Source organism: Pinus tabuliformis, chromosome 2_2, assembly GCF_031772625.1.
Source record: "Pinus tabuliformis cultivar Carrire ecotype Pingquan chromosome 2_2, CPIR1, whole genome shotgun sequence".
Lineage (NCBI taxonomy): Eukaryota > Viridiplantae > Streptophyta > Pinopsida > Pinales > Pinaceae > Pinus > Pinus tabuliformis.
Window position 1 is genome coordinate 880,054,625 of NC_142300.1, and position 21,201 is coordinate 880,075,825.

The following is a 21,201-nucleotide window of genomic DNA, read 5'->3' on the forward strand; positions in this document are numbered from 1 at the left end:
TAAGTGATTGATAGAGGGATCACTGGGGAAATCGAAACCAATAGAGTGATTTTAATTAGCATGATTCGATTTAGAATTTGAATTAGAATGAATGACAGATGGAACATTGGGGAAGTTGAATATATTGATTAAATGGTTGGGGCCTTCATAATTGTGAGAGTAATTTGAATAGGGCAACCTTGGAGCAGAAATTTGAAGGAGAGGGATTAGCTAAATGGGACAAGATAAGAATTTTGGATGGGTAATTAGGGTTCACTACCGTGTTGACCGAAGGAATGATCGAAGAAAGCGAATTGGAGGCAGAATTAATAAATTTCAGATCAGAATCAAGAGGAGTGGGAGTATAATTAGGGTTAGAGACAATTGATGAGGCATTAGGGTTGAATGCCTCATTGACCGAAGGGAGAAATCAAATTGGAGGCAAAAGTAATAAATTTCAAATCCGAATCGATAGGAGCGATGTAGAATTAGGGTTCGAGTCAATTGATAAGGCAAAGATGTGGTTCAACAGGTTGAAACTGGAGACGGAGTCGCGATTAAAACAATCGACCAATGAGGAGGCATGTTGCACTGAGGGATAGAAGGGAGGTTCATGCTGATGAGAGAAAATTCACTGGTGATGGGTGGTGGGCCCCAGTATTGCAGCAATAATGCTGCAACTCCTGGAACTCCCTTCTTTAATTTTATCAACTCGGTAGTTCGTAACAAACTTGGAAGCGACGGTGCTGTATGCACAAGTACTAGATCTTGCCGCAGCTATCACCTGGTCAGCTGGCACAAGTCCGCTAGGAGCTTAAGCCAACTTCTATGAGCTCTGAGAAGAAGCATTTTAACTGATGGACGAAAGCTAACTAAAACGAGGCTAATCTACTTGTAGAAAGAAACTGAAAAGCTGAAAGGAAACATAAACCCTAGCAAACCCTAATTTTACCATTAAGTCCTACTAATGCGAAAAAGAAGATGCAAGCTATTGAAAGAGATTCCATTGACTTCTAGGAAGGTAAAATGCATGTGTCTAAGCTGCTTCTACAATAACATCTGAAAAGAAACATATTTTTGTATTTTTGAATAAGTTGTCAGTTTCATCATGTATATGCGTTCACTGTTCTTTGACTGTGCAGGGGTGCATCAAGGAGGAGAAATGCTTGGAAGAGGTTGGGAAGGTTCAGAGAGGGTCTAAGGAGTCCCTAACACCCTTCCAGAGAGTTTCACAAAGTTTGGCTATCAATAAACCTCATTTGTGAGCTTCTACAGGAAGTCTGCAGGGGTTCTACAGGATGTTTCAGGAATTTCTACAGGATGTTCAGAAATTTCTACAGGATGTTTAAAAATTGGATTTTGGAGGATGGGTGAGTGAGGGAAGATGCATGAACGGATATGGAGGTAGGATAGGGGTCTGAAGTGGCCCAGGGACTGGTGGATGGAGTGGTGAGAAGGTGTAGATAGCTAAGTTGGCTCAAAGAAGGTTGAAACAATGATGTACAAAAACTAGGGTTATGTGAGAAAATGTGGCAAACGTGAGGTAAGGATTCTAAGTAGAGGGTGGAGTGGATGGTGCTGATGGAGAATAAGCAGATGAAGGAATGGTACAAGTGCTCTGCAAGTCGTTTTTCCAATCTGAACCAACAAAGACTTGTAAATTCAAAGACCTAGTTACGTTGACCTAATTTGCTAGCTGTCAGTAAAGGGAATGAACAGAAGTGTGACCTGCAATGAAACCATGTATTTTAACTCATGAAACTAAGCAAACGAAAGTCTGACCTTGTAATCAACTTCTACACATGAAGATCAAACACTAGTGGTTGCATGGCAAAGCAAAATCAGTGTTTTTGTGGGCAGCAAAGTCATCCTAGTCACAGCTCCTGATCCCACTGAGGGAGAGGTGAAACCACAAATGTTTTTTGGCCCTTTCCTTGAAGCTTTTTCTATTAGCAACCGATCAAATAAATCTGAGCATGAAAAGTTATTTTACTCATCAAAAACAACCTAAATAACAAAACAAGATTTAAATCTAAATAACAGATTTTATTCTAAGAATGCAGCAAAGACACATGAAAGTAAACAAAGGAGGTACTAGGCGCTTGAGATGGGCCCAACCCCAAGAGCTACAGCCTCCTAAGAGAGATTTAGAGCTGGTGCAAAGCTGGATTCATCTTTATTGATCAAAAGAAACGTTACATTCCAAAAACTGCCCACAAGGAGAACTTGAAAATGTGCTGAAAGCAAAGCTAATCTACTGCCTAAAAATTGAACTACAAAATGACTACAAAATGAATACAAAATGACTATCTACTGGCTAACCAAAATGAGGCCCTAAACCTTCTTATTTATACAAATTGAGGACCCCAACAGTCCTCCTAAACTTTAGGGACTCGGCTGCCCAAAACTTGTAGTTAACAGCAGTCCTACCTGACTTGCTTGGCTGCCCTTGTGCTAATTGATTTGGTGGCCCTTGAACTTCGAGCTGATGGTGGAGAATTCGAGGTAAGGGCCCATAAATGAAGGGGACACCTTCCTACAAATCCTCTCCCTTGTTCTCCCACGAATTTGGCTGCCAAGTGCTCATTAAAACCTTCATTTTTGTCTCCAAATTGACCAAAAAGACTACATAAAGCACACATTAGACTTGTTGGCATAATGACTAACCCAATTCACTCTATTAGCATAAATATAATCAAAAACATGCAATGAACTAATGAGAATGGTGGATTAAGTCAAATTAGGAGGTTGAATGAGCCCATATAATTATCCATTTTTGGGGCTCATCAATGGGTTTCTACATCGGGTGATTGCAAAGAGGGATGAGTGGGGGTTAACGGATAGGGTGAGGAGGATGATTGCAGCTACAAGTTAGTGAGCGCCACAGAGGGGTCAGAACGGATGCTAAGAGGCGAGATGGTTTGTAAAGTGTGGGTGACGGAAGTCCGTAGACCATCAGAGGTGGAAAATGAAGGGAGGGGGTCCACGATCCTAGAGCGAAAGATGTTATGATATGATTTTTGATGGGAGGATTGCAAGTTGTTAAATTTACAAATTTGAATTCTAGAAGCGAATTGAAAGGCTGCAAGAATAGTAGTAAATGAGCGACGATAAATAATATTCCAAATATTAGCGAGAATACAAGAAGCTAGTTTGATATGAATAGAGAAAAAATTTAGAGAAAGATTATTGAGTTCATCCCTGACCAATCAAATTTCAGTGCGGAGGATGGCCATGTTGGTTATTTTTAAGATTCTCCCCAAATTTCCTCCTTTTTGTGGAAATTGGAGACGGGTGAAAGAAGGAAAGATTCCAGCATCTAACGCTTGAGAAAGGCTAAATCAACAACTCGTTTGTAGTACTTGATGCACAGTTTCTCAAAAGTTTTTATCTCTTTGATTTGCCTCTCCGTAGAGGTTAGATATGAGTTGATTGAAGACTTTCACATTTATTCATATTGTTAGAGATTTTTGGAATAACACTATGTAATACATATGATCTTTCCAACATTTCAGATGGGAACTCCATCCATCATGAGGAACCAAAGAAATCCTCGTGAGTAGAGTGTTGGAGAGTTTTTTAATAGGATTTTTTTTTGAATTATGTATTGGCTTGGATTAATGGTCAAAAGTTAAAATTAATAAATAATATTTAACCAGTTTCACTTTTTTGAAAAAAATATAATATTTGACCATCCACTTTATGAAAAAATAATAAAATAATTATTAAGATTTATTAATTTTGAAAAATTAAACAAATTTGATAGAGAAATTAACTAGTAGAAATAGGAAATAGTTTTTTTATTTTTGAAAAAAAGAATTAGTTGAAAATTGGAAATTATTAATAATTAATAATTATTTAAAAAATAATTAAATAATTACTTGAAAAATAAAAAATTATTAATAACAAACATAGATGAAATAATAACAAATATATTCATCTATATTTGTTATTAGTATCATGAAATTAAATATGCTAAATGACAAATTAGTTGAATTTGATCCAACTTTTAATTGAATTAGGGATTATTAAGATGAAGGGGAATTAATAAATCAACAAGAATTTTCTTATTTTATAGTTAATGGTAAAAAATATAGCTAGAAAAATAAAGAGGTTAAGAATTAAAGAAAAAAAATATGTATATATATATATATATATATATATATATATATATATATATATATATATATATATATAACAGAGTTAAGAATTAATATAAACTTTGATGATGAAGAATAAGTATATTTATTAGTTAGATAAAGTTAAGAAATAAGAATTCTTTAAGATGACCAAATTTTTTTAGATAAAAGATACGAAAATGATTGAAAAAGGAAAAAACTAATAAGAGGCACTTGAAAGGGAGAAATAAAGATTAGGGTCGGGTCAAAGTCATTGGGTGAGATGGTGGATGATAGGTTTCCAAGATTGGCTGAGCCTGTAACCATCTTCCCTATTAAAGATATTAGGGTTCTTCTCAATTTCGAGGGCTTCTAGAATAATACGAGAGTTGTATAATGGTGCAGAAGCTATGTTTTTTTATTGATTGAAACAAATTAAGTTCTTGGACTTATATGATTGTTCTGCAATGGAAGAATTTGAAAGATGGTTATGGTTGGTGTCAGTTATGTGCTCCTTGAAGTAGGCTTTGAAAGGGGAACCTGTTTGACCAATGTAATATTTACCGCAAGAACAAGGAATTTTATAAACCCCTGATCCTAGAATGGGATCTGATAAGTCTTTCTCTTATCGGAACAATTGCTTGAGAGTTTTGTCAGGTTTAAATACGGTTTTTACGTTTTTCTTAGCCAAAATGTTTGCAATAAGATCAATGGTCCATTTAATGTGGGGGGCGACTTGGCCACAGGAGGGTGAGGGGTTTGACTTTTGGGGTTTAGGGTGAGAAACATACTAGAGAGATTTAGAGATATGAGCAGAGGAATAGCCATTGGCTTTGAAATCCTTAATTGGATGGATTTTTCAGTTGGAAGAAACTAGGGAGCCAATATTTTTAAAGCTCTAGAGAAGAGGTTTTGAGAACACTAGACTTTTGGGATGGGTGGTGATGAGAAAGGGAATGGAGATAATGATTAGTATGAGTCTTTTTCCTATAGACTTGATGTGAGAGGGAGCCATTGGGGAGGCAAGTAACAAGGACATCGAAGGAAGGGAGGGATTTGTTGGATTCGGTTTCCATAGTGAGCTAGATATAAGGGGAGATGCTAATAAGATGGGACTGAAAGGTGTCAAGGGCATGGCATCTGTGTTGCCAAATGACAAAGATGTCATCAACAAACCGAAACCACTATTTGGGTTTGAGATGCCATGAATTAAGAGCTCTGATTTCAAAGTGTTCCATAAAGGTGTTAGCCGCTACTAGAGAGAGGGGAAAGCCCATTGTTGTGCCTTCATTATGTTCATAGATGTTGCCTTTAAAAGAGAAGAAGGTAGAGTTGAAGCAAATTTGGATCATGTTTAGGGTTTCTTGGTCAACTAATTGGGAGATCAAGTGAAGAGCTTCGGGGACAAGGATCTTGGTGGAAAGGGAAACAATGTCAAAACTGACCAACAAGCCATTCTCATCAATCGGGATGATTTTGGTCTTCTCAATGAAGTTAGCAGAATCCTTAATGTAAGAAGAAGTGGAGCCCATAAATTGTTGCAGGTTGGTGGCTAGATAATAGCTCAATGCATGAGTGGGAGCTCCAATGACACTAACAATGAGACACAATACTATTCCGGAAATCTCTAACAATATTATAATTTTAATTTTAATATTTTAATTTTATTAATAATTAATATTAATGTAGCTATAAGACGTTCGGATTAATCACATTGTTAGGATTTGGTCGAAATTTTGAACCAACTAATGTGGTCCATTCTCAGGACAAGGTGAAGAATCAATCGATCTTAAGGAATAAATAGCATGGATGCATCATTGCACAGAATTCGCTGTTGAAAATTCTAGACAATGATGCATCCAGACTATTTATTCCTTAAGATCGATTGACTCTTCACCTTGTTCTGAGTATTGACCACATTTGTTGATTCAAAACGTTGACCAAATCTTAACAATGTGATTAATTCGAAAGACTTATAGCTACATTATGGATCACAAAAATCTTAGATCTAAAATTAATATTAATATTAATTTAATCTTAATTTCAATTAATTCAATATTAATTTAAATTAGTTAAATATTAATTTAGTTAATCAATATTATTAATTTAATAATTTTTTTTAATTTAAATTAATTAAATGGTAATTGGGTTTGTTTTGAGCTAGGGTTACAGGCTTGCAGAGTTTGTTCTCCATGGAAGGACGTAAAGGAGGGAGCTTCACTCCCTCCTACAAGCAGGCAGTGGCCAGCAGAGGTAAAAAACCAATAGAAGATAACAAAGGTCCTTCAGTTGGAAGGAAAGGAAACAGGGAAGAGGAGCAGGAAGGCTCTAAATCTAAGGAGAACAACAACTCTTCAAAAAATGAGGTAACGGACAAGAAACAGGGAGCAAAAGTCAAAGCACAAAAGGGACCATGCAAGCCCAAAACCACAATCACGCCCAGAGTAGTTTTGAATGATCCTGCTCTGCAGGCACATAGAGACCACATGCAGACATATGCAATCATTTGTAAATCCATGGGTTTATGGCCCACCGAAAAGGCTTTACAAACATGGATTAAATACCACTGGAAACCAAAAGGAATCATAGAACTACATCTTGGGTCAAAAGGATTCTTTTGTTGAAAATGCAACAAGATGATGGAGCTTAGTGGAAAGGAGTCGCCTTCACTAAGTGGTCCCGCAAGCTATTTTTGGCGCAAAGTCTATTTTTAGACTATGTCTATTTTTAGACATATGGATCATGGTCTATGAGTTGCAGTATGTTATTTGTGGATGATTGTTTATGTCGGTAAAAATAGATGGACTTCTATTTTTAGACATATGGGTAGGTTTCTATTTTTAGACTGTTAGGCTAAAAATCGAACAGTCGAATATTATTGTCTCATAATAATATTTGGACTATAAACTTTATCTTATCCTCTTGGAGCACTTCAGTTCGAGCTACAGGTGTGGCACATGTAGCTGTCAGAAGGAAATACGCTTTCTTTGTGGGTCAGTTGAGCTATTGCATGCAGGACTTCAGTTAGAACTCATGTGGTTGAGTTTGGTGGAGTTGATTGAGGAGTTGATGGAGTTGTGTTCAGTTTGACTTGGTTAAACTAGTTGTATTTTAGTCTAACTAAAGAATACACTGTGAATTAAATATTAATTAATTCACTAATTATTAACTCATAAAGAAACTAAAGAATACATCAGTTAACTCAGTGCATGTACAGTTCAGTGGAGACAGGTGTTAGAGGTTGAGATTGCTATCAGTTGTGACTATAGTTGTGCATGAGATCTTGCACAATCAAAGGGATTGAGTAATGCCAATGAGGACTGCGCAGTGTGGGCCAATACCAAGGCAATTGTAGCTTGTGCTCACGTGATTTTAACTTTGGATTGTGCAGTGGAGGCAAGCAAAGCAGTGGAGGAGATTTGAACTTGTGACTTTTTCAGATCTGAGCTAGTTTTGTGTGTAACAAGTGGAGATAGTACTGAGCACTTGTGAGGAGTATTGTACTATGTATTGTTACATGTTCTCAATCATTATAATATACAGATAGTGTGGGGTTTTCAATTGTAAGCTTTCCCCAGGTTACATATTGTGTTAATGTGTGCATGCGATTGATGTTTCATTGATTTTAATGATGTTAAATTGATGATCAACGTAGAGGAGGTTATGTATTATGCATGTATTCCACAATAGTGTATAATCAGGATAATATATGTGAATAAGTGTCATATTATTCAAAATTTCTACATCTTTATTGTAGTTTTTGCAAATATTGAAGATAAGGATAGAGTATTTGAAGGAGGGCCTTATTTTTACGCAGATGCAGGCCTGTACATGTGACCATGGGTTATGAATTTTGTCATGGAACGAGAAAATTTTACCTCGGTCCCAGTTTGGGTTAGAATCTACTCTCTACCTTTGGATTATTGGCAACTGGAATCCTTATCTTCCATAGGAAATAAGTTAGGGCATTTTGTCAAAGCTTCTGAGGCCACCAGAAAGGGAAAATACACATCCTTTGCAAGAATATGTGTGGAGATGGATCTTTCAGGAGCTCTGCCGGATGAGGTAATCTTGGAAGTGTTTGATGAAGAATGGGTGCAAGCAGTGGATTATGAACACATTCCATTCAGATGTCGCAAATGCCATGAGCATGGGCACCTATTCAGAGATTGCCCTCTCAGTAAAACAGAAAACAAGAGTAAAACCAACACCATGAAAGATACTGAAAGCTTTCATAAAGTGGTCTAGAAAGGAAAAGGGAACAAAAGGGGATCAAAGCCACTTCAAACAGAAAAGAAACTGGCCAGCCAAAACATGTTTCAAGCACTAGAAGAGGAAGAGGTGATAACGAAAGTAGATCAGGCCAAGGGAGGCAGTCTAGTGGAGGAGGAGAACAGAGATAATGATGAGCAAACACAAAAAATAAATAAACAGAAATAAGAAATGATGAGTGACATAGAATGGGAGATGGACCAGGAAATGACCCAGAGTGAGATGGAGATGGAAGACCATGAACTTTAGGAGATTCTTGAGAATGAGAATCTAGATCTAGAAGGATTCTTGAAACAAGGAACCAGGGAGGGAGTGGATTTTTTACCTCCAGAGGAGTTCAGTAGAGTGCAACAATTGTTCATATGGAAAACTCAGACCATAGGACGATAAAAGCAAAGGAAAAATGGAAGACAGGGCAACGAAGGTGTGAAATCTATGAAAACCAAACCAGGATTAGCACCCAGAAACCCAGGAAAGAAAAGAGGCAGAAAAAAAGCAGAACAAGCTTTTAATGGAATGTGGAAAGCTAATGATAGACTCAGGTAAGATGAAAGACCTATCTAGTTACTCCTTTACAAATATTTAATAATGAAGTTCATCTCTTGGAATATTAGGGGTCTAGGCAGTAAAAGAAAACAAAGATTACTTAGTAATAGGATGAAATAAGCAACACCGAACATGATCTTCATCCAGGAAACTAAATGTTCCATTCAAAAAATAAAAGAGATTCACAACAAATGGCTCAATATATTTGAGTTTCTGGAAGTCAAAGAAGAGAATACAGCAGGAGGCATTCTCATGCTTTGGAACCCCCAAAAAATTGACATTATAGATGCAAAGGCATCTAGGGATTATCTTTCAGTGGTCATGCAACCAGTGGGAGATAAGGATATTTACTTGGTCACAAATGTATATGGCCCCCAAAGAATGGATGGCAAACTCAAGCTCCTAGATTCCCTACAGGATCTCTGGGAAAGACATGCAAGAATCCATTAGATCATTGGGGGTGATTTCAATATGATCAAATTGCTATCGGAGAAAAAAGGGGGTACCAAAATTCTAAATAAAGACTCTTGTGCATTTCAAACCTTCATAGACAATATGAAGCTAGTGGATATAGTAATGAATAATGGGACTTCTACTTGGAACAATAAAAGAGGAGGAGAATCTCAGGTAGCCTCCAAATTAGATAGATTCATAATCTCAGAGGATCTCATGCTCAAGGACAAGGACATAGCTACTAGATTTCTACCCTTTGGAGGATTTGATCACTGGCCGGTACAATTGGAAATTCAGGGCATTGGTACCCCCAGGAATAGACCTTTCAGATTTGAAAACATCTGGCTCTCCCACCCAGATTTCAGCAACAACATAGCCATCTGGTGGGTAGAAGATTTGAATATTCAGGGCACAAGAATGTTCCTTCTTCAAAAAAGCCCCAAACATATTAAATTCAGGCTCAAGGAATGGAACAAGAAGGAATATGGAAATGTTTTTGTAGCAAAAAAATCTATTGAAGGAAAAATGCAGGAGCTCAACCAAACCCTTATCATGGATGGTTTTGATAAAGATAGAAGTGATCAGGCAACCAAATATCATCAAGAATGGGAGAACTTATGCAAACAAGAGGAGATTTTTTTGGAGGCAAAAATCCAAGGTGCAATGGCTAAAAGGAGAACGAAACACTAGATTTTTCCACAGATCCACTATGGCTAACAGAGCTCACAATAGGATTTCTTCGATCAAGGATGAGGGAGGTAACCTTCTCAATTCCCATGAAGAAATAGAAGCGGTTCTAGTTCAACACTTTCATGGTATTGCACAAGAAACCTATTCAAACAGAGAGCAATCCATCAGGTGTATATCAAGACATATACCCAAGCTGGTTTCCAGAGAGGACAAATTCAACCTTAACAGACCAGTGACAGAAGAGGAGGTGAGTGAGGTCCTAAAAGAAATGCAAAATGGTAAGGCACAAGGCCCAAATGGATTCAATGTAGATTTCTTTAAATCTTGCTAGAATATAGTAAAACAAGACATTATGAACGTTGTGGAAGACTCCAGGAGGGACAAGACTATATTGGAGGCACTTAATACAACCTCTATCTCCCTGATCCCTAAACAGGAATTGGCTCAAGCCCCTGATAGGTTTAGACCCATTTCCTTGTGCAATTTTGTCTACAAGATAATTTCCAAAGTTGTGGCCAATAGACTCAAACCTCTTCTTCCTACCCTGGTGTTAGTTGAACAATCTGGATATGTGGAAGGCAGGAAAATCCTCGACAACATCATTCAAGCACATAAGGTGGTGCACTCACTGAAAATCAACAGGAAATCTGGAATGATCATGCAATTAGATATAGCCAAAGCTTATGATAAGCTAAACGTGACCTATATCAGAAAATTTCTCATTGCTTTTGGGTTTGATCATAACTAGATCAGATGGGTAATGGCCTTAGTAAACTCTGCTTGTTTTTCAATTCTTGTTAATGGATCTCCCTTGGAAAATTTTATTCCTTTAAGAGGCCTTAGGCAGGGGGATCCACTCTCTCCCTTTCTCTTCATACTCATGATGGAAGGGCTAGGTCAATCTATCAAGCATGCTAAAATAGTTGGGAAAGTCAAAGGTATCCAACTTTCTGAAGATGGTCAGGCCTTAACTCATCAACAATTTGTCGACGATACCATGCTATAGGGTATCCCCATGGTCAAAGAAGCTCTTTCTTATAAGCAAATCCTGAGAGACTTTGCCATGGCTTCAAGTTTGGAAGTTAATCTCTCCAAAACTAAGATTTTTTTCTTTAATACTCACGTTGCTATTCAGAGAAATATTTCCAAAATTTTGGGCTTTCAAAGGGAGATCCTCCCTTCAAAATATCTGGGAGTTCCTCTAACGACCAAACCTTTACACAAGAGTATCTAGGAACCATTGATTAACAAATTGCAAGACAAAATCAGGAAATGGACTATTAGATCATTAAATCTGGTTGGTATGTTGGTGCTAACCAAGGCTGTACTACAATCAATCCCAGTCTTCATGCTATCAACTCTCCCGGCACCAATAGGAGTCCTGCATCAATTCAAAACCATACAAAGAGACTTTCTTTGGGGCAAGGGGGAAGAAAAAAAGAAATGGGCCTTGGTAGCATGGGAAAAAATCTGCAAACCTAAAAACTATGGAGGGCTTGGATTAGATGATCCTGAGATTCTAAGCAAGGTTTTAGGAGCTAAATTATGGTGGCGATGGGTAAAAGACCCAGAGGCCCAGTGGGCTATGATTTGGAAAGAAAAATATGCCAACAATTGGCAAAACAATGATCTAATAAGAATGTCAGGATATAGAAAGGGATCACACATTTGGAATAAGGCATGGGATAACCGGGGCTTAGTCCAAGGAAATAGTTTCTGGGAAATCAGAGATGGAAACCTAGCCCTATTCTGGGAGGATAGATGGCAACAAGAACCTATTTTGTTAAAAGAAGATTTGAGGGATCTCAAGGAAGAGACAGATACCAAAGGGTTATCTAAAGTAAAAGACTTTTGGGAACAAACCACAGTATGGGAAAATGGAGAACCTAGAGGAACTTTGATTTTAGGGATGACAACCCACTGAAGGCTAAAGCAGAGACTCTAAAAAAAATGGTAGAACAAGGGAATATTTTGAGGTCATAGGGGCAAGACTAGCTAAGATGGGGCAACAATAATGAGGGAGCCTTTAATCTCAAGGAATCTAAACTCATTCTCCTTGACCTTAACTCTCAAGCTCCAGATAAGATTTGGCAAGGCCTATGGAGACATCAAGGCTGGATGAAAATTAAACTCTTCATGTGGTTGGTTTAGCATAGGAAAATTCTAACTTTGGAAAATATTAGGAAGAGGGGTTTCCTAGGGCCTTCTAGATATCAACACTGTGAAACCCAAGAGGAAACAATGGAGCACCTTCTCAACAACTGCATTTTCACCTCCAGTTTGTGGGATTCTTTTGCCACCATTTTCCAACAGACAGATAGGGACAAAGGGAGTATCATCAATACCCTAAACAAATGGAGAAGAAACTTTTCAGATAATGAAATTCTTGGCTCAGCATGGGCCATCATTCCAAGCTTCATTATTTGGAATGTCTAGAAAGAATGAAACAATAGAATCTTCAAGAATGAAAAGAAGCCTTCACAATGCCTTTTTGAGCAGATCTTAAATCAACTCAAGGAAACAGTCGACACTATTGTGCGAACTCTCCCTAAGAACCCACCTTCAGTTGCTGATTTGAGAATTCTCAGTGAGTTGGGGTTGCAGAGACTTATTCCTCAAGGACTGGATAGGACTGTATTCTCCTTGGATTCTGAGCAAGATTTCTAGCATCCTCCCCCTAAGGGCTTTTTGAAATTCAACATTGATGGGGCTTCTAAAGGCAACCCAGGTACCGCTGATTATGGGGGAGTGTTAAGGGATGAGGATGGAAGTGTCCTTTTTCTCTTCTACTGTCATTTAGGGAAAGCCACCAATAACGTGGTGGAATTGATGGCTATGGAGCAATGTTTAGATCTCATGGAACATGATAACCGACAAAATGTGATAGTTGAAGCCGATTCTGAGTTAATCATCAAATTTGTTAAGAGGATCAGCTGGGGAACAAAGTCGGAAAATGTCTCAAGGAACTGGAGGCTGATCCAGGGATTTCAATGGATTCAACAACATTTCCAAAGCCTTTGTACAGTCAACTTCAAACATGTCTGAAGATCGGCCAATAAATTGGCAAATCTTCCGGCCAATCAAGGTGTGATCAGCACAGAGAACATGATTGCGATGAGCTGGAAAGGGTTGCCTTAGAGTAGGTTAAAAGTGATTTGTAATGACCAGGCAGATGAAGACAGGTTCGTGTTTTGGAGTAGAACCATGGAGGCGGAGTCTGGTTAATTCAACAATTCCATGCGGCAGCTAGTCGGGTGGCTTTGGTTCTTCGAAGATAGGCAGGTCAGCTAGCGTATTTTCTTTCCTCGATTCTGGAGGAGAAGACAAAACAGAAGGACAGAAACCGAGCACTTTCAGCGGCTGCAATACCATGGGTTTTCCGCCCGTGCACAATTTACCGGGTCGGGGGCGATTTTCCGGCGATCGCGAGCCTCCCAAGTGGGAAATGGTATTTCCGTTTTGGAAGCGATTCCATACAGTAAGCTACATGTTGTGGTGGGGTTAGCTACAATATCGCCCTCATCGCATGCTAAAGTCCAGTGATATTGACCAGCGCGATATGAACCTCTGTCGTCGGATCAAGCAAGGCGGATCGATGGCTGCGATTGATCGTGCCAGTTGGTTGTCTAGGCGGGTAAGTTTAGCGCTTCTTGATTGGGCGAATTAATCCTCTACCGTCGGATTGGGTCAGCTGGCTCAACAGTGACGATTAAAGCGGCATGTCTAGAAATTGGCGGGAAGAGTTTATGCTACTTTTTCTTGGCTGGAGGAATTTTGTCTCAGGCGGGAGACTAATTGTTTTGGTTACGATGTAGGCCTCATCTTTGTTTTGACTTTAAGAGTTTAGAAGTTGGGTTTTTCGGGGTAGGGGCTTTTGCCCCGGGCCCGTTCTTTGTTTAGTTTGTGGGTCTCTTCCTTGGTCCACAACTCCTTGTGGATAGATGTAAATTTTGTACTTTATTACTAAAATAGAAGGTCCAACTCTTACATTAGCAAAAAAAAAATAAAAAATTAATTAATTAAATTATGTAATTAATATTAATATTTATGAGTGTAAATATAAATATAAATATTAATTCATTATTTATCAATCTATATATATAATAACTAGAATTAAAAGATAAATTTCATTTAAATATATACATATTGGAATTGTCCTCAAATCGTGTAGTGGTTTTATGAATTAGATTTTAAGAGTATTTTGTGAGAATGAATTGTGTATATGTATAAATTATACTTCTTATTTTGAGTATGTATATATAAAGAATTTTAAAGTTAAAATTTATGTTTCAGTTATGAGAATAAATATTAAAAAATACATTTTAAAGATAACATTGTCCATATGAATTAAATATATTTATTTAGTATAAGTTAAATGGTGAATGGCAACTCACCATTGAAGTAAATTAATTAACATAAAAAGAATAGTCATAAATTATTTTTAAATATAATATGAATCTATTCGTGAGGTGAAAGCTTTTAAAGTGAGTACTTTGACATTTATATCAAAGGTAAAGTACAAATTTAAAAAATGAATATATGGGTCCTCATATTTACTCTCACAGGTAAGTTTTAAATTCAATAAAAAGATTCATGGCTCATAATATAACATAACATGGATGTGTTTCAAAAGAGATGGCAAGTGCAACGGGAATTATTTATGGACATAAAGGAAATAAAATTAGCGTGTGGTTTTGGTAAATATTTAACTAACTATATTATGTTGAGATATATGTATTTTTTTTGTTTAAATAAGTTAAAGGTAGAAGAACTGAATTTTATGGTGGTTATTAAATTAATGTTAATTAAAAATTTCACCATTGGAAAATAAACTAAAAGTTATTAATATTTGGATAAAAGAAGTGGTAATTTGTTTCTCCAAATATTTATATTATTATGTGAAGTAAGAATTGAATTATGTAGTAAATTTATGGGTTAATAAACCATTGAACTAAGTAAAATTTATGGGTTAACAAAATCATTGAACTAAGTACGGGTGACTATATGATAAATAGGAGGCATTTTAGTATGATTATTCCCTAAGGTTGAAATGGTTTAGGACATCAATCATCATTAAACTTTCACATGAATCCATAATTAGCACATCAACTTATCTGCATTATTATTCGTTCTCTTTCTTTATTTATACATTCCTAGGTTTACCTTTGTTAGGGTGCATTAGGGGGAAATCATCGGCTCTATTTTTCTTTTCTATTCATGTCGTAAAGCAAGTTCCTAGTAGATCCTTCTCTATTCTATTAGGTCACGGGGACATATTGTTTATCCTCACCATACCTTGTGATGGGGACGAGATTTTGGGGGGGAACCTGTTGATGCCTCGAAAATCACTGCAAAAACATCGGGGAAAACCACCCACTCCGGACCTTGAAGGCAGCCCCTTTTCCGTTTGGTGTGGTGGTTCCGACTGGAAATAATGGGACCAGTTTCCCAATAATTGATAAATAGGATGGATAAGTGGTTGATTTTCTAATATATAACGATAATGGATGGATGATTTAATCTTAAAAAGTAAAATTATAATCAACTATCCTATCCCGGGAAATTTCTGCTTTAGTGTAACTTTTGATTATCTTTATCTACAAACAGGCATATAGATGACTCTATTGGTAAACCAAGACATTTATTCATATGATAATTACTTTGTTCAAGTAGTTGAACAAAGTAATCATGAAAACATTATTACATTATTCTTCATATATATCATTGACATAAATATGATTGAAAGAATAACACTCCTTAGACATTCAATAGTGATAAGTATAAGGACTATTGTTAAAACACATACATATATCCAATGATAGCAAGATTAAATAAATGTTGATTCACATGAAAGAATGAAGCAAGAACATAGATAATAGTACCATATGTTATTTGAATCACTCTCGATATCAATCGCATTCAGATTCCTTCTTCTAACTTAGAAACACTTCCATAACAAAGCAATAGTGCATATTTCATCAAAGCTTTCTTCGTTAAAATTCGGAATATTGGCCCAGTTTATATAAAAATATATCAGAAGCACAATAGTGTGACTTACTGATTTGAGTTTATACAAAAACTGAGGATCCCCTCTAAAGACAATGAAAGGGTCTATAAATACTATCCAAGCTAACTAATTATGAAATAAAAATGCTATTAGGTGGTATAACTAAATCATGAGAATCTCCTCAAAATAGGTCTGTTTGCAGTCAGCAGCATGATTCATTGTTTCAGATGATCTTCCTTTGGTTTGAGCTGGCAGATAGCAAGCATTGGTTGCAATTCTAGAGGGTGACTCAGACGAGAATGCAGTTGGGCTGAGTATGTGGCATCATGGATTTTGGGAATCATGTAACCGATCGCATCGGTTAAACATTTGAGTGTGGCCCTTTGACTGTATGGTTTAACTAAGAAAAACCAAAAGGTATCCCAAGTTAAACTTTGGATGCCGATGATTAATCTTCCATTCTTCTCCAATTCTTGATTGCATGTTTGTTCCAATGCTTTGGCTGACGACAATTTACCTGGAGTGCACTGTGAAATCAAGTTAGACAGATAAAGAGTGTCATTGATTAACTCAATTAAATTACTGGTTGATAATCTGCATCTTGAGGTTTCTCTTTCTGCTTTCATCAATTGTGACTGCCATTCTAGGAAAAAGATTCTTTTCTGTGATTCTAGAATCTTAGGCAGATTCGCGGCTTGCCCTTCACTAGTTTCTTTCCAAGCAAGAAAGTTGGTTAAAGTCTCATCGGCCTGTTCCAAATCCTATCTGGCATCGACTGATTTGTCAATTATTGATGAAGTAATCTCACAGAGGGGCTCAACCAGAGAAATATTATGACATAGAAATTTTAGCTGTGTAATCAATGCTTTATTGATCTGGAGAGCTTCGGACCTGAAATCTGCTGGTTTGGGAAGACTCTTGAACTTTTCTACTTGGTATGACATTTGAGAAATTTGCTCATCTTTTGTCTTACTCATTTGTTCATTCATTGTCTTCAACTTGGCCAATGCTTCGGATAATTCTTTTTGTTTCTGTACTGCGCTTAGGTCTATCCTCTGCTTCTCCTTGAGTAATTGCTCATTTAATTGATTGTTTATCTGCTGCTGTGTTGATAGTTGCTGTTCTAACTGTTCTATTTTTTGTTGTCTTTCGGACACCTGTGACTGCAATGAAACAATTGTTTGGTCTTTTTCCTTAAGTAGATTGCTTACTTCCGATGCTTTATCCATAGTGGCTGCCGAATAGGCTCCGGCATACTAAGAAAGTTTTGTGAGGTCATCGAAAGGATTAAATTCTTCTTTCCATACCACATTAGCCATCTCTGTTTGTGCTGGTAAAAGGGAAGATTGATCAAGGCTTCTCTTTTTCCTTTGTCTTTTCACTATAGCCTTATGTTTAGGACTGTAAAAGACATCTAATGGTGGTATGTCTTCTATCTGCAAAACAATCTGATCAGATGGATCCTTAGGAATTATTTTTACATCTTTGCTGATGGGTAGGCCACTGGTCCCTTCAATTGGAACCGTAGTTGTCGCTGTCTCTTGACCGACTATTACTTGAGGTGTGCTGAAACCTTGTGAAGTTTCAGGATTGCTTACAATGGAGTCAAATTGTTGCCATTCTTTAAGGAGTTTGAGATCAATTTGAGTATCTATATCGATATGTTCACTGTCCTGTTCCTTTTCTTTCTCCTGTTCTGTCTCCTATTTTGGCTCTTTTCCTTTCTCAGAAATCTTCTCCACAGTAGGATATTTGTCAACAATTTGCTGTTCAGGCTCACTTGACTGGGTTGTTGGGGTAGTAGCTAATAAGTCCAGAGGCAGAGTTTGCAACCTCTGTTCTCTGAGCCTATTGAAGTCTACCAGCCCTTCATCTTTATATCTCATTTAGGCCAATGTTTTTACATGAAATAATGATTATGTTGAAGAAAATAGGTCATCAAATTCATCTTTTTCATGATCAAACTTTGTAAGTTTGGCTTGTTCAAGAACATTATAGGCAACTTTCCTTGGATCGTATTGCCTGTTAGGAATGGTTGCAAGATTCAGCATGTTTATTTTTCCTGCTTATTTTCTTGCATGTTTGTAATCATGTAGAGTGTAAACACTGCATCTCAAAGGAAATGTAGGCCACACCTTCTTTTTAGAATTCCTAAGAGTTTTGGATGTTCCTGCTGTTGTTATCTGGTAGGCCAATTCTCGAGCTAACAGCTTATCAGGTACATACAGAGGAAGGACATGGGGTCTTGCAAGGCTACCATAAACCCTTATATATGTGAACTTATCTTCCCCAAACCAATTCCCTACAACAGTCAAGTCAATCCCTGCTTCCTCAAAAATCCTTGGGGCAGGCTTATCGAAAATGGCATAATAGATAGGCAACATGAAACCGTTACAGATTTGATACAAGTGGTCTTTATAGTGCTCCTTCCATAACATCTGATGATAAATATGGATTGGCTTAGGGTCTTGTGAAGTTCATCTCCACCCGAGTACAGGATATTCAGAATTAAAGCAAAGAATATCCATAATATAAGCACTTTAATAAAAAGGGGGAATGGTCCTTGTGGTTTTACATGAAGTTGATTTAATTCAAGAATTGCAGTGGCTAATTTATTGGACAATATGTTTGTCCAATCCATCACATAACTACTAACCACCGCTTCCATTAAAGGAACCATTTCAATAGTGAACCTTGTAGAGTCATGCATTCCCCACATTATACACATCATTGGCCCAACATAACAGTAAGGAGATGACAATGATTCCACAGAGTACTTACCCGATGATTCATGTTTGTGCTTTGCGGGATTTTGTCTCCACTGCTTAATTGGGGCCGGTTGAGTCTCGTTCTCCTATGCGAACTTTTCAAGAAAGGCTTTGTTGTATTTCTTTTCAGGTTCGGGCAAGTGATACATCTTTCTTAAGTCATTAGGCTGAAATGAGCCAATAATCCTTTCGTCAATTGTGCAAAACGTTCTATTTGAAACAGGAATTTCTTCTACCACCCATCTCACTACATCAGTGTATGGAAGAATTTTCTCACATGCTGCTATCCTGTGCAAATATGAATCGGCTAAATCTTTAAGAGAAGCTTCTGATTTATTAGTTGAGTCTGCAGTAGCTTCTTCTGATACTTCCTCAGGCTCCTCTGCTTCAATTAAATTGTAGATGCTTTGCCAACTTGTATTTCCAAGGCCGAGACACGTAGTGTCTGAGATTAAACCTTTTTTACTTGGTCTTGGATCATTGGTTGGCTGCACTGTTGCTGTAGGAGCCATTGTTGCTACAGATTTCTTGGATTTCTTTCCCATTTGTTTCAAATTTGTTATTTCGGCGGAGTTCTGCACAAGGAATGAAACCAACATGATACAGAGAATAGCTAGTATAAACCAATATGAAAGAATTATGTCAATTGGCGGATAATAAAGGATTATAGTGAAACTGTCGCAGATACAATCTAAAGGAAAATCTCGCCATAACTGCTTCATTAATTGGCCGTTTAACCTGTCAATCATGGTAAAGGAATTTTAAATACCCGTTATATCGTTTATATGATGAATGATCCATTCAAGCTTGGCTTAGATTCTTTGACGAATAATCAGAAGTAAATCGCAATTGGCGATTGGTAATGTGAATAGAAAGGCTTCAATATTTGTCCAAAATATCTTTCGATTGCTGAAAGGAGATACAACGCATGCAAGCCTTTTAATTATGTTTTCGAAACACGTGCCTTGATTTAACGCATTGCAATCGGAGATGGATTCGGGTCTTATTGCTTATGCTCTTATAACTTCACTGATCGCCCATTATGATATGCCTTATCACATCGGAGGATTTGAATGTGCCATTAAGCATGCGTTGCGTTGCTACCCCCGATTGCCGATAGCGATATCGCATGGGAGAAATGAGGGAGTGTCTTTCATTATACTTGTGATTCACGTTTCGTGATATCTGATAGTTATTTACTTTTCAGATCGGAGTAAGTCAATGGGTGTTTGTATATGTTTTCCTTATTATTGCGATATGCGATCTTGCGATCGTTTTATCGCAATAACAAAGAACTTTACATTTATTTACAAGACCGACTTTATTTCTATTCAGAAAGGTTTATTTTAAAATATATCATTTCCATTGGACCTTTTGATGAGGGTTTTCTTAATGATGGATTAATACTACTTTATTCACGCATCTAAGTTTAAAAGGGACCCATTTCATACTATGATTTTTTTAAGTAAAATTTTATGAAATGGGGGGTTGTTGTACAACACAACAATTAGCGATTCACTGGGAGAAACAGTTATCTCTGAGAAATGTTAAAATACTTAAACTTTCTTAATCTGTAAATCTCATCTAATAGAAGAATTCTAATATAACTAGGTAATCATAAATCCTGAATATAATAATAACTATTTCTGCGATTTTCTTCTCTTGTTAAAATTAAATACATTCTATGTTTTAAATTAGCCTTAATTGGTTGATAATGATAAAATAAAAGACTTTTCCAACTTAGCTTTATAACAACTCCTTTGTCATAGGTAGAGCCTCTGCTACCAGCAAACGTCTATAGTCTCGACAGGGATACCTTTTAACCATTTGATCATTCATTATTCCATCCGTTTCAGAGCATAATAAAAAAGAATGAATTAAAAAATATGTCTCCATATTTTGTATTACTTTTCTTTTTTCCTTATTTTGTAAGATAAAAAGCCATTACCCTGGTTTGGTGGCCAGCTGTTTAGACAATGCCATTCACTGGTTGTAATTTAACTGAACAAGCTGGCTCGTGATGAGACCCCTTGTCTTATAATTATAAGCCATTACCCTGTTTGGTATGCAGTATTGGTAATGTCAATTTAACTATTCCCCTAATGATCATGGTAAGCAGGCTTGTAATAAGACCTCTTATCTTTTATATCATACATATTTTAGAATTACACTCTGAGTAATTATAAATTTTGATGAATCGGATGAACAATTTTCTCCTTAAGAGAACATGGATGGTAGGGTAAGAGTTGCAGATGCTAAAATTGAATCAATTTTTATTTTGTATTGATAACCATTTTCAGGCTGCTTGAAAACATTAAAATGATTTACAGTACTTCTAAATCTTGAGAAGATTGCACAAAAATAAAAT